This window comes from Theropithecus gelada, chromosome 6 (assembly GCF_003255815.1).
Source record: "Theropithecus gelada isolate Dixy chromosome 6, Tgel_1.0, whole genome shotgun sequence".
NCBI lineage: Eukaryota > Metazoa > Chordata > Mammalia > Primates > Cercopithecidae > Theropithecus > Theropithecus gelada.
This window is the reverse complement of record NC_037673.1, coordinates 18,090,901-18,102,427: the sequence shown is the minus strand read 5'-3', so window position 1 is coordinate 18,102,427 and position 11,527 is coordinate 18,090,901. Positions and strand designations below refer to the sequence as shown.

Below are 11,527 nucleotides of genomic sequence, written 5' to 3'. Positions count from 1 at the left end.
AATCATGGGGGCAGTTTCCCGCATGCTGTTCTCGTGATAGTGAATGAGTTCTCACGAGATCGGATGATTCTGTAAGTGCTTGGTAGTTCCTCCTGCATTGATTCTCCTTCCTCTCACCTTGTGAAGAAGGTGCCTTGCTTCCCCATACTCTTCTGCCATGATCCTAAGTTTTCTGAGGCCTCCCCAGCCAAGCTGAACTGTGAATCAATTTAACCTCTTTCCTTTACAGATTGCCCAGTCTTGGGCAGTTCTTTATAGCAGTATGAAAGCAGACTAATGTAACTCTGAATAGGTAATTCACAGAAAAATAAATGCGAATAACAGAAATATTCATAAATATGTTTAACTTTACTAGTAATAAGTTGCAAATAGAAAATAACATAAACCATTATTTTTGCTATTTAATTGCTAAAACTGAAAATATCTTAAATAGTGCAATATTGGTGAGGTCATGGGAAACCGGACACGTTCTGGCATTCTGCAATGGGTAAGAAGACAGGCTCTGAAGTCATCATGAAGAGGACTCAAACCATTTTCCAGCTGAGTCACTTTGGGTAATCTGCCTATCAGATCTTAGCCCTCAGTATTTCCTCTTTCTGAAATTCACTCAGTCATCGCCATGGTTCTCTACCTCACTTGATATAGTTTGCTACTAAAATATTAGCATATTAGAACTATCAACCTGATCACATGTTTAAAATAGCAACACCAAATTTTATATTATTACCCACTATTCCTTACTCTATCTAAATTTACCTGTTAATCTTTACCAAGACCAAGAAAATGTATTTATTTTAACTACTTATATCCTCTGATAGATTATAAACTCCATGACCTTGGGGCTTATCCATGCCTTCGTTCACCAAACAAAATAGTCAACATAGCAGAGCAGACATCCAATAGTTACATGTTTTTTTACAGAATATCTGACCTGTTACTATTATCAAATAATCAGTGAGATAGTTAAAGTTGGAGTGAGATTATCATATATCCAAAAGCTATTTTTGAATAAATGAATACATGAGTAATACACAGCTGGGGTCCTAATTTTTCTCATTCATAAAATCAGGATAATAAAAACGGCTTCCTGTGGTCATTTTGAAGGTGTTTAAATATGATTCGATGTCCAGCACAGTTTTTAGTGCTTAGTTATCACTAAACATGTAATTGAAATTTTTATTTCTTATTGCTTTTCTACAATTTCAGTGATTTTCCTTTTTGAAGAATCTGATTAGTGAAAACAATTTCTTTTAATGCTTCCTTTGGACTGCTTTCTTGATTTCTTTCTAAATGTATCTTTTTTAGGTCTTCTGATTGCATATATCATTGTTTTCAACATATTTTTTTATATTGCTGTAGGTTAGTAAAGGTTTTAAATTGCAGTGGGTCTTCATTAGGAAATTATATTGAAAAATATTTTGGGTAGTATAGTTTATGAGGACTAAGTTCTGATTTGTATCTTGCCCGAATTCCTACCTAAGGGGTCTGGAGAGTCATGTCCTACAAATCATAAATTCTCATTAGGTTGATTTTATGTAACCCTATATACCGTGACTTACTTTCCAACGTGACGCTGACATAACATTACAAGATGAGGAAGAAAACAAAAATAAAAATATTTTACCCCAAAACATGTATCTTTGCCATATCTTGAAATGGCCCTGCAAAGCTGTACTTTGTAGGGGAAAATCTGCATAGCTAGATCTTTTTCCTTCGGGCCTTCTCAATCCTAAAGAGATCAACTAAAAGTCTAGCACCTTAAAGATCTGAATACAAAACATTTGTCATCTACTGTCTCTAAGGGCAGCCACTGTAAGACTTCAAAAGAACCTTGGTCTCCACAATCTTTTATCTTAACCTGAATATTTCCTTTCTACCTATCCTAGGTCTTTAGACAACTCAACCAATTGTCAACCAGAAAATATTTAAATTGACCTATAGCCTGGAAGCATTCCCCCCTCCCAGCGTTGAGTTGTCCCACCTTTCTGAACCAAGCCAATGTACTTCTTAGATGTATTTGATTGATGTCTCATGCCTCCCTAAAATGTGTAAAACCAAGCTGTGCCCCAATCACCTTGGGCACATGTTCTCAGGACCTCCTGAGGGCTGTGTCACGGGCCATGGTCACTCGTATATATTTGGCTCAAAATACATCTCTTCAAATATTTTATAGAGTTTGACTCTTCTCATTGACATTTAAAATACTATTGAAGGATGATCTTTAATCACTGTTGTTATGATGATTAACAATTGCAGTAACTGAAGGATACAGACTGTCTGCATCAATAGTACAAACATTCTTTGATAAAATTATTTTCTGCCAAAGATTATGTTCATTTATTCCAAAGTACATAGGATAGCAGGTTTACAAAATGTAAAATTTGAGAAACGTTGCTATATCTGATCTTTATACATTATTAGATATTTTCAGTGTTCCTGGCAATATTTTGTTGTTGTTCTTTCAAATTTGCTGTCATGGGAAAATGAGCATAATACAAATATTTTTTGTTTTATTCAAGAGATTGGGAACTGTCTGGCAAAAGCTGCACAGTTCTACTCATGTGATTGATTTCAACGCAACTCAGATAGTGGTTAAGGAAATTTAAGAATTATAATCTCATAGCTAGAGGATATTTGACTTTACATCGTTCTGTGTTCCAGTAAATGAACCCTGAGAATTAGGCCACCCTAGAGAGGCTTTATAACCTCAGGCTGACTCTGATTTTGGAAAGCCATTTACTTTCAGTGTCCTCATGTATAAAATGTGGACTGCTTGGATAATCATCACTTCTTATCTAGATCTATGATCCATTCCTTTATGACTTGCTTTTATGACTCCGTGAACGGGACACCCAGTTCTGCATAACCATCTGCAAATCCTTGCTGAAACTCTGGGAATTTCCTTGAGTGTTTGATTAAGATATACAGTCAAAGGAAGAATATTTTATAAAAGCAGTTTTGGTAATCTTGAAAATGTTTGTGTCAGTATAGAGAAATATATATTGCACCTCTAAGGGACAGTAGAAAATGTACTTCTTTAATATTTTCAGATAGGTCATACCACATTAGTCAGAATTTTTTTTTTTTTTTTTTTTTTTTTTGAGACGGAGTCTTGCTCTGTCACCCAGGCTGGAGTGCTGTGGCCGGGTCTCAGCTGACTGCAAGCTCCGCCTCCCGGGTTCCCGCCATTCTCCTGCCTCAGCCTCCCGAGTAGCTGGGACTACAGGCGCCCGCCACCTCGCCCGGCTAGTTTTTTTTTGTATTTTTTAGTAGAGACAGGGTTTCACCGTGTTAGCCAGGATGGTCTCGATCTCCTGACCTCGTGATCCGCCCGTCTCGGCCTCCCAAAGTGCTGGGATTACAGGCTTGAGCCACCGCGCCCGGCCATTAGTCAGAATTATTATCTCCTGTGAATTCCTACAGTATTTTAACATATGCATCAGTCATATGGAATGTTAAAGACAGGGATTTTTTTTTTCACTTAATCCTGATTACATCTGATCAACCTTTGTTTATAAACATATTTTGTGAGAATTTGAAATACTCAAAGCCAAAAATTGAAAAGGTGCTCTTTTGAAGCAAATGTGGACCCACTGCATAAATTTTATCAAAATCTTAAGGTAATCATATCTCCTAAAACCTGAAATTAATCGTCTGTCTTTCATTGTTCAAAAACTAAAACTGATTTTCAAAATAGTTCCTGATGACTCTGACAGGAAACATTTGCCTGAACATGTTATTTGATTAACCCTTGTTAAAATGTTATGATAAGGAAATTATTATGAGTGAAACCATTTCAGTTGCAATGGTTTGCAGATTAATTTTACCAAGAGATGCTGGCATTCTAGAACATATTTTTCTCATCACCATGGGGAGAAGTGAACAGTAGCAAATTTTAGCTCATAAGCAAGGACTATAGGACAAGAAGCTTTTAACAAATAAAATAGATACAATGGGCAGAGCTTAAATAAATAAGAAGAAAAAGGATGTCTTGAATTTTGAAGGAGGAAATTTTTCCACACTGAGCAAGCAAATTAATTGAGATACAAGTGAAGAAGCTCTCCTCTGGTGAGTTTCATATTCAGAAAAGCACAGGGTTCCCTAGAATGACATCTTTGGTCAAGAAATGCTAGAGAGTTCTGTTCTCAAGTCTGAGGCATTTTTCCCCTGTCTCTCCTATATTTTCTTTCCATTTTCCAATGAGTAAGTTCTTAAAGATGTGTTTTCTAGCAAAGAATGCAGTTTTTATTTATTCTGATTTCTATGAAGACTAAAGTTTGATAATTGTAGGAGAATCTTATAGAGCTATTAGCCTCTTTGATGTCTTGCAAGATTATTAAGTTTTTGTTCACATCTCAAATACTAATCTGTTTGTCCCTTTTATTAGAATTATCCATACTTTCATCAAATCTTCCTTTTGACTAAAGCTACATATATGAAAAGAGGGAACTTTTTAGGGGAAAAACTTAGTTGTCCCTCAAAATATTAGTGTTTGCAATGCAAAGAACAGGCAATTGCTTAGTAATACGTGTTGTTAATGAGGTTTTATCTTTTATTTATATCTCATATCAATTTATTTAGGTTATTTAAAAATTCAGGACTTTTATCTCTTTGATCATATCATGTTTATATCCTAAAATATGTATTTATTTATTTCTATCTTATCATCACTTTCATGTAACATATCTGTTGTCTTTATAGACACTATTACCATTTTGTATATGTCTTTTTGGTAAGAAAAAAGATCAGAAGCTGAGTAAATAGGATTCCCAAGGTGAGATTGGATTAAATAATATCGTTTTACCCTAAAGTCTAGAAGTCATTTGAATCTTCCTCCATATTCTATGCATTTATTAACTGATAAGAAGCAAATAATACAATGGGTTACTCTTATTCACATCTCACGTATTCGTGTGTCTCACTTGAAATAGGGCAGATAACTTAAAAGAACAAACATTAGAAGGCTGAGGCGGGCAGATCACAAGGTCAGGAATTTGAGACCAGCCTGGCCAGCATGGTAAAACCATGTCTCTACTAAAAATACAAAAAAATAGCCAGCCATGGTGGTGTGCTCCTGTGATCCCAGCTACACGGGAGGCTAATGCCTAATCTTGAACTTTTCTACCCATCAGAATTGTGAGTCCAGTAAACCATTTTTTCCTTACAAATTATCCAGACTCAAGTATTATTTTATAGCAACACAGAATGGACTAAGACAATGGGAATTTTTTCTCCATACTTTAGTACTAGATTAAGAAACAGTTCCTGGAAAACAGTAGATGCTCAATAATTATCTGTTAAATGACATCAAGTCAGGCAATATTTAAATCTTCTTCTAGACTATTTGAACAATAGAGAAGTGATGACCTTTTTGTTGTCTAGTGCTATGCTTAATATGGGGTATGGAACATGGTAGGTGCCCAATAGATATTTCTTTTTATAAGCATATTACTTTATTACAAAGCATGTTGTAGCATTATAAGCATGCAGTTAAAATGGAAATTGTGGGATTCCTAAAATCAAGATACTTTTAAATGTAGGATATAATTAAAAAGATGATTAATTTTTAAAAAGCTGAGATAAGAATTATACCCAGGATAGGATGTGAAATAAAAGAGAGCTGAACTGTGTGAGCTTCACAGTGTTGTACTATGTTTCTTTAATTTAGGAGGAGATCCTCAGTAGCTCTGCCCCTCAGGACCATTTAGTACTTGATTTTTTCTTATCTCTGCTACTTCACATGAGATGTAATATTTAAGTAAAAATCACTGCTCAATGAATGCTTTTAAAGCTGAACTGTTTAAAAGAACTAAATTACCTCACTTTGTTTCAAACACATTTCACTATAAAAATGTTATGTATTAAAATCAATAACATAAAACTAAAACAGACTAACATCATAGGAACACTATTTTATATGTGATTGGTTAAAAGGCACTTCTAAATAAATATTATTTCATGATAAAATGTGATATTGTTTTAATTACTTAAATCCCCAAAACTTTAAAATTATTATCTAAACCTGATCATATTGGAAGATCTTGATTGGAATTAATTTCAAACCTTCTTGGGGTTTGGTCAGTACACTAGGCGTGAGTTTACTTATCTCATAGTTGTCATATTTACTTATTTATTTATTTATTTTTGAGACGGAGTCTCGCTGTCGCCCAGGCTGGAGTGCAGTGGCGCCATCTTCACTCACTGCAAGCTCCGCCTCCCGGGTTCACGCCATTCTCCTGCCTCAGCCTCCCGAGTAGCTGGGACTACAGGTGCCCGCCACCACGCCTGGTTAATTTTTTGTATTTTTAGTAGAGACGGGGTTTCACCATGTTAGCCAGGATGGTCTCGATCTCCTGACCTCGTGATCTGATCACTCGGCCTCCCAAAGTGCTGGGATCACAGGCGGGAGTCACCGCGTCTGGCCAGTTGTCATATTTATGACTCTCTAGGTACAGTAAACACTAATGCCATAAGCAATCTGGCTATATTTTTGCATATTTTTTTCTGTTGAAAGTAAGAGAAACAAAGGAAAGCAGATAGTTGGTATAATATTTCCTGTGAGGCATAAAATATATTTCTGCTTATACTCAATGGCATAGGCATTTTTTGTGTGTTTCCTGTATTTTTTCTTATCATTTATTTCTATTAGTAGCCCACATACATCACTGTAGTGATCAGTTTCTGGGATAGTAAATGGTGAAGGATGAGCATGTTTAGGGAGAGAAAATGAGTTTAGTTTTGAAAATGTTTAATGTGTCTGTGAAATATTCACAGGGAAATTTCAAACAGACATTAAGATATATCATTCTGGAAATATGGTTGGCATTCCGTGTTGGAGATATAAATTTCAGATCACTTGAGACCGTGAAACAACAGAAAAGATGGAAAAAAGAGATATGGTGTTAGAAGAAGGGGAGTAGTTATATGTGTTGAATGCTACTGAAAGTTCAGATCTTTAAAGAGCTTAGTATGGTTCTTGGCATGTGAAGAGTGTTCAGTAAGTATCAACTATAATAATAACCCTGATAATTCTACAGCCAAGAAAGAAGAAGGCATAAGATGTCCACTGTATTTCTTTTGACATTATCTTCAAAATCTCAATTATACATAGGTGAGAATACAGGTGTTTATAACCATCCATCTCTCTCCCTTCCTTTATTTCTTCTTATTTCCAGAATTCTCTCCTTCCTTCTTTCCTCTCCTCCTTGCTTCCTCTTTCCTTTATTTCTTTCATTTTCTTCTAATCATTTCTTCTCCTTTTAAACAGCCTCATTTCCCAATTTGTTTACCATGTCACTGATTTTGCTGTCTATGGAATAAATTCTAAACTCTCTGTGTATGAATATTATTTAGTTTAGTAATTGAAATTTATTCTCCTTAAAATATTTCCACGTTTGTCTTATTTCCTTATATGTTTAAATTTCTGCTGATTTCTTTATATAAAATCTGTTATTTAATTATTTTATCTTATACCTGGTTTATCACACACTCTCTTTTGCATTTAATTGAAAATTGAATGCGGTACTTTCCAAAATTTTCCTCTGATTTTGATAATCGTTTTCCCTCTGAAATTCATTCTTCATTGCTGCAATTTGAGTGCATTCTTTGTCTTGGCATGTTAAATGCAGTATTAAATGACAGTAGAGTCTAGAACCTTTCCAATCCTATTTATTTTTGAATAAATAGGGTAAATAAGCTCAATTTCGAGCCCCCGTCTCCTTCATACGGCACTCTTGCAGAGAGGAAAGATTTTCCTATGTTCTTACTTGCTACCTGGTGATCATAGTACTTTTTGCATGATTAGCTGAGGCCAGTTACTCTATCCCTTGCCAGAAGTCTCCAGTGAAGATCATAAAATAATATAACTCATGCTGTTCATTGCTTCTTGCTTTTTATTCCTTCCTAGTCTTATAATTATCAAGGAGGCAACCTCCTACTCCCTGTCCCTTTCCTTTTCTTGCTATTTTTCACTGATGATACCTTTGACTCTGGTTTGTATTTTATGATTATTTCACAGGATGTTGAGAGTAAGGATTAATTATTACCACATAGAAATAATCATAACAGAAGGGCTGTGTGTATATATACTGTGTGTATCAAGTTTGGTTTTGGGGTTTTTCTTTTGCTCTGTGTATTACATGATTACAAGAAGCATCTCTAAAGTCTATGACAACCATGAGAATCACTTCTTGTTGAAACCTTAAAGCACATGGGCATGATCTTTACAGATTCTAACAGATGTAATTGTTTTCACACAATGTTATGCACTTTTCAACTCTATTTTCTAGGACCTAAATTATTTTTCAAGCTGAGCAAGAGCATCATCAACATACTCAAGGGATGGATTAAAGAGATCATTTTTAAGTTCAATCTATTTTGTCTTCCTTTTATAATATTCATGTTTCTTCTGACAAATCTAGTTCTTTTCACATTTATAAATTTGCATAATTTTTAGTCTTTAAAATTTCTAATTACTATTTGCATATTAAAGAATACTTTTGGCTGGGCACGGTGGCTCACGCCTGTAATCCCAGCACTTCAGAAGGCCGAGGTGGGCAGATCATGAGGTCAGGAGATCGAGACCATCCTGGCTAACATGGTGAAACCCTGTCTCTACTGAATATACAAAAAAATTAGCCGGGCATGGTGGCAGGTGCCTATAGTCCCAGCTACTCAGGAGGCTGAGCAGGAGAATGGTGTGAACCTGGGAGGCAGAGCTTGCGGTGAGCTGAGATCGTGCCACTGCACTCCAGCCTGGGCAATAGAGCAAGACTCCTCCTCAAAAAAAAAAAAAAATACATTCAGTTCAATATTTTAGATATATTAGCTCTTGATTAATGCTATTTTAGCAAAAAAAAATGCTGAGTTATACATTTTGCAAAGAAAATAACAGTTTTTCCTATTGAAGTTATACAAAATTTTGCTCTTCTGTATTGGAATTAATGCAGTGCGATGCTTTTCTACTCTTGTTTTCTCAGTCATAATACTTTTCATTCATGGCTACAATGTTAGATCAAAAGGGTTAACACAAACCCTAAATCAGAAACACTGAAGACCTTCCCAATAATATTTCAATCTGAATTACAATAAGTGTTACTTTTTTCTCTTTTCTGGTGAAAATTTCCAAGCATGTGAACCTTAGCTTACAGGCAGCTATAGCTTCTGTTATGAAAATATATTTGACATATTTCTTCCCTGCAGTTGCTTAAGAGAAGAAGATTTATTTTGTAACCAAGCAAATTTGAATTGGCCATTTTTCCTTTTAACAAAAGAACTCTGTAGAATATAATTTTAAAAACTATACTTTATTGAACCAAGCATATTAGATGTTTTAATGTTTTATATTTTTTCATTTTTAGAAGGATTCACTTAGGATATTTTTACCCTTATTTTTATTTAAAGAAAAAAAATATTTATTGATGCACCAATGCATATAAATAACTCCAACATTTGGGGTCCACATAAAAAACTTTCAATTCAGTGATGTGTGGATTGAAAATCTGCAGATTTTTCTCAGATATGTCCCTTGATAATCAGCCAATTAATTTAAAAAAAAGCGAAGAGTATGGGCTAAAAATTCTGAAACCACTGTATATGTATACCAGAATTGAATAGTTAAGTTAAACAATGTTAGAGAATGGAAAACAGATTTCTCACTGTTGGAGTTGGAGGTTACAGATAAACAATGGCTAAATATTAGAATGACAGATTTAAATTGGGTACATCAGTATGAACTCATGTTCATATAAATACAGATGGTTACATATAGAAGTATTTATGGAGATATGTATACACACTGGTTGGTATACACACATATATTGCCTTGCTCTGTCAGCTGACTCATATCAAGAATGATATTCCCAATGAGCACACCTGGTACACAGATCATGGTTCCTAATAGCAATTTCCATTAAAAGAGACCAGGTCTCCTTGAGACATGGCTGATTCTATGACTAAGAAAGAAACTATACAAGATGAACCTGGGGCACCTTGTATTACCAGAAAACATACACCTTGTATACTCTAAACTAACAAATAAATTGAAAAACTATGATAGGGGTTATGTCAAAGGACACAGACACTGATTGTAATATTTCCCAATAACCGAAGTTGAAACAATTTGAACAACAAAATAAAGTAGTATTGCGTTATCACCCAGTGTATAAAATACATATCCATGAATCCATACGAATGTAAGTAAAGATAAAATGCATGAATACATAGTCTAGACAGACAAATATCCCATGCAGAAAAGTTCTGAAAAATTATTGTGGGTATTCCTACCTCAAGGAGGTGGAGAATATGCCTTAGTCATACGGTGTGGGCTGAACATGGTTACTTTCTTCTAAAGATTATACTATAAAAACATGGGTAAGAAGCATAGGTTTACAATGGATAAATCTTAAACACACTACTTCAGCCTGTGATCAAGGTTAACATCAACAGCGATAACTATTATTGAAAGTACTTGTTCTTGAAGCATTTTGATAATAATGAAACTTTATTTTTGTGGTCTTGTTCCCAAAAACACATAACCTTAGTCTAATCATGAGAAAAACATCATACAAATCTTAATTGAGAGGTATTCTACAAACTATGTGGCCAGTATTCATAAATGCAATCAAGGTCATCAAAAAGCAGAAATATCTGAAAAATTCTGTCATAGTCAAGTAGAACCTAAGAAAACATGATAAACTTGATATGATACCCTGGATATGATCCCACAACAGATAAAGGACATTAGACAGAAACTAAGACAAACAGAATAATCAATGGTGGTTAGTCAATAATAATCTATCCATATTGGTTCATTAATTTTGACAAATGTAGCATACTACAGTACAATGTTAATAATAGATGAAACATATGTAATATATGGGAACTCTGTACTTTTTTTTCATTTTCTCTATAAACCTAAAACTATTCTAAAATTTTTAAGTTTTCTTTTTAAATCATGGAGTTTATTGAAGCTGGACCCCTTCCTTACACAATATATCTTATTTAATTTTTCTTTAAATTTTCATTTTTTGTGGGAACATAGTAGGCATATATGTTTATGAGGTACATGAGAAGTTTTGATACAGGCATGCAATGTGAAATAAGTATGTCATGGAGAATGGGTATAAAAAATACTTACACCACATACAGAAGTCAACTCATGATGGTTTAAAGACTTAAAAGTAAAGCCAAAACTATAAAAACACTGTAAGATAACCTAGGAAATATCATTCGGAACATTGAACCTGACTTCATGACAAAGACATCAAAAGGAATTGCAACAAAAACAAAAATAGACAAAAGGAACCTAATTAAAGTGTTTCTGCATAGCAAAAGAAACTATCAGTAGGATAGACAACATATAGATTAGAAGAAAATATTTGCAAACTATACATCTGACAAAGGTCTAATATTCAAAATCTATAAGGAACTTAACAAGCAAAAAGCAAACAATCCCACTAAAAAGTAGGCAAAGATATGAACAGGCTCTTTGCAAAAGAAGACGTACACGTGGCCAAACAAGCCTATA

At 34.4% G+C, this 11,527-nt stretch overlaps 1 non-coding gene across 1 annotated transcript; it reads right to left on the bottom strand.

The window, feature by feature from the left end:
- Nucleotides 1-918: 918 nt before the first annotated feature.
- Nucleotides 919-995, bottom strand: LOC112627250. The gene has a single exon (XR_003120098.1). It is a non-coding gene; the product is annotated as a small nucleolar RNA SNORD81 (small nucleolar RNA).
- Nucleotides 996-11,527: the final 10,532 nt, after the last annotated feature.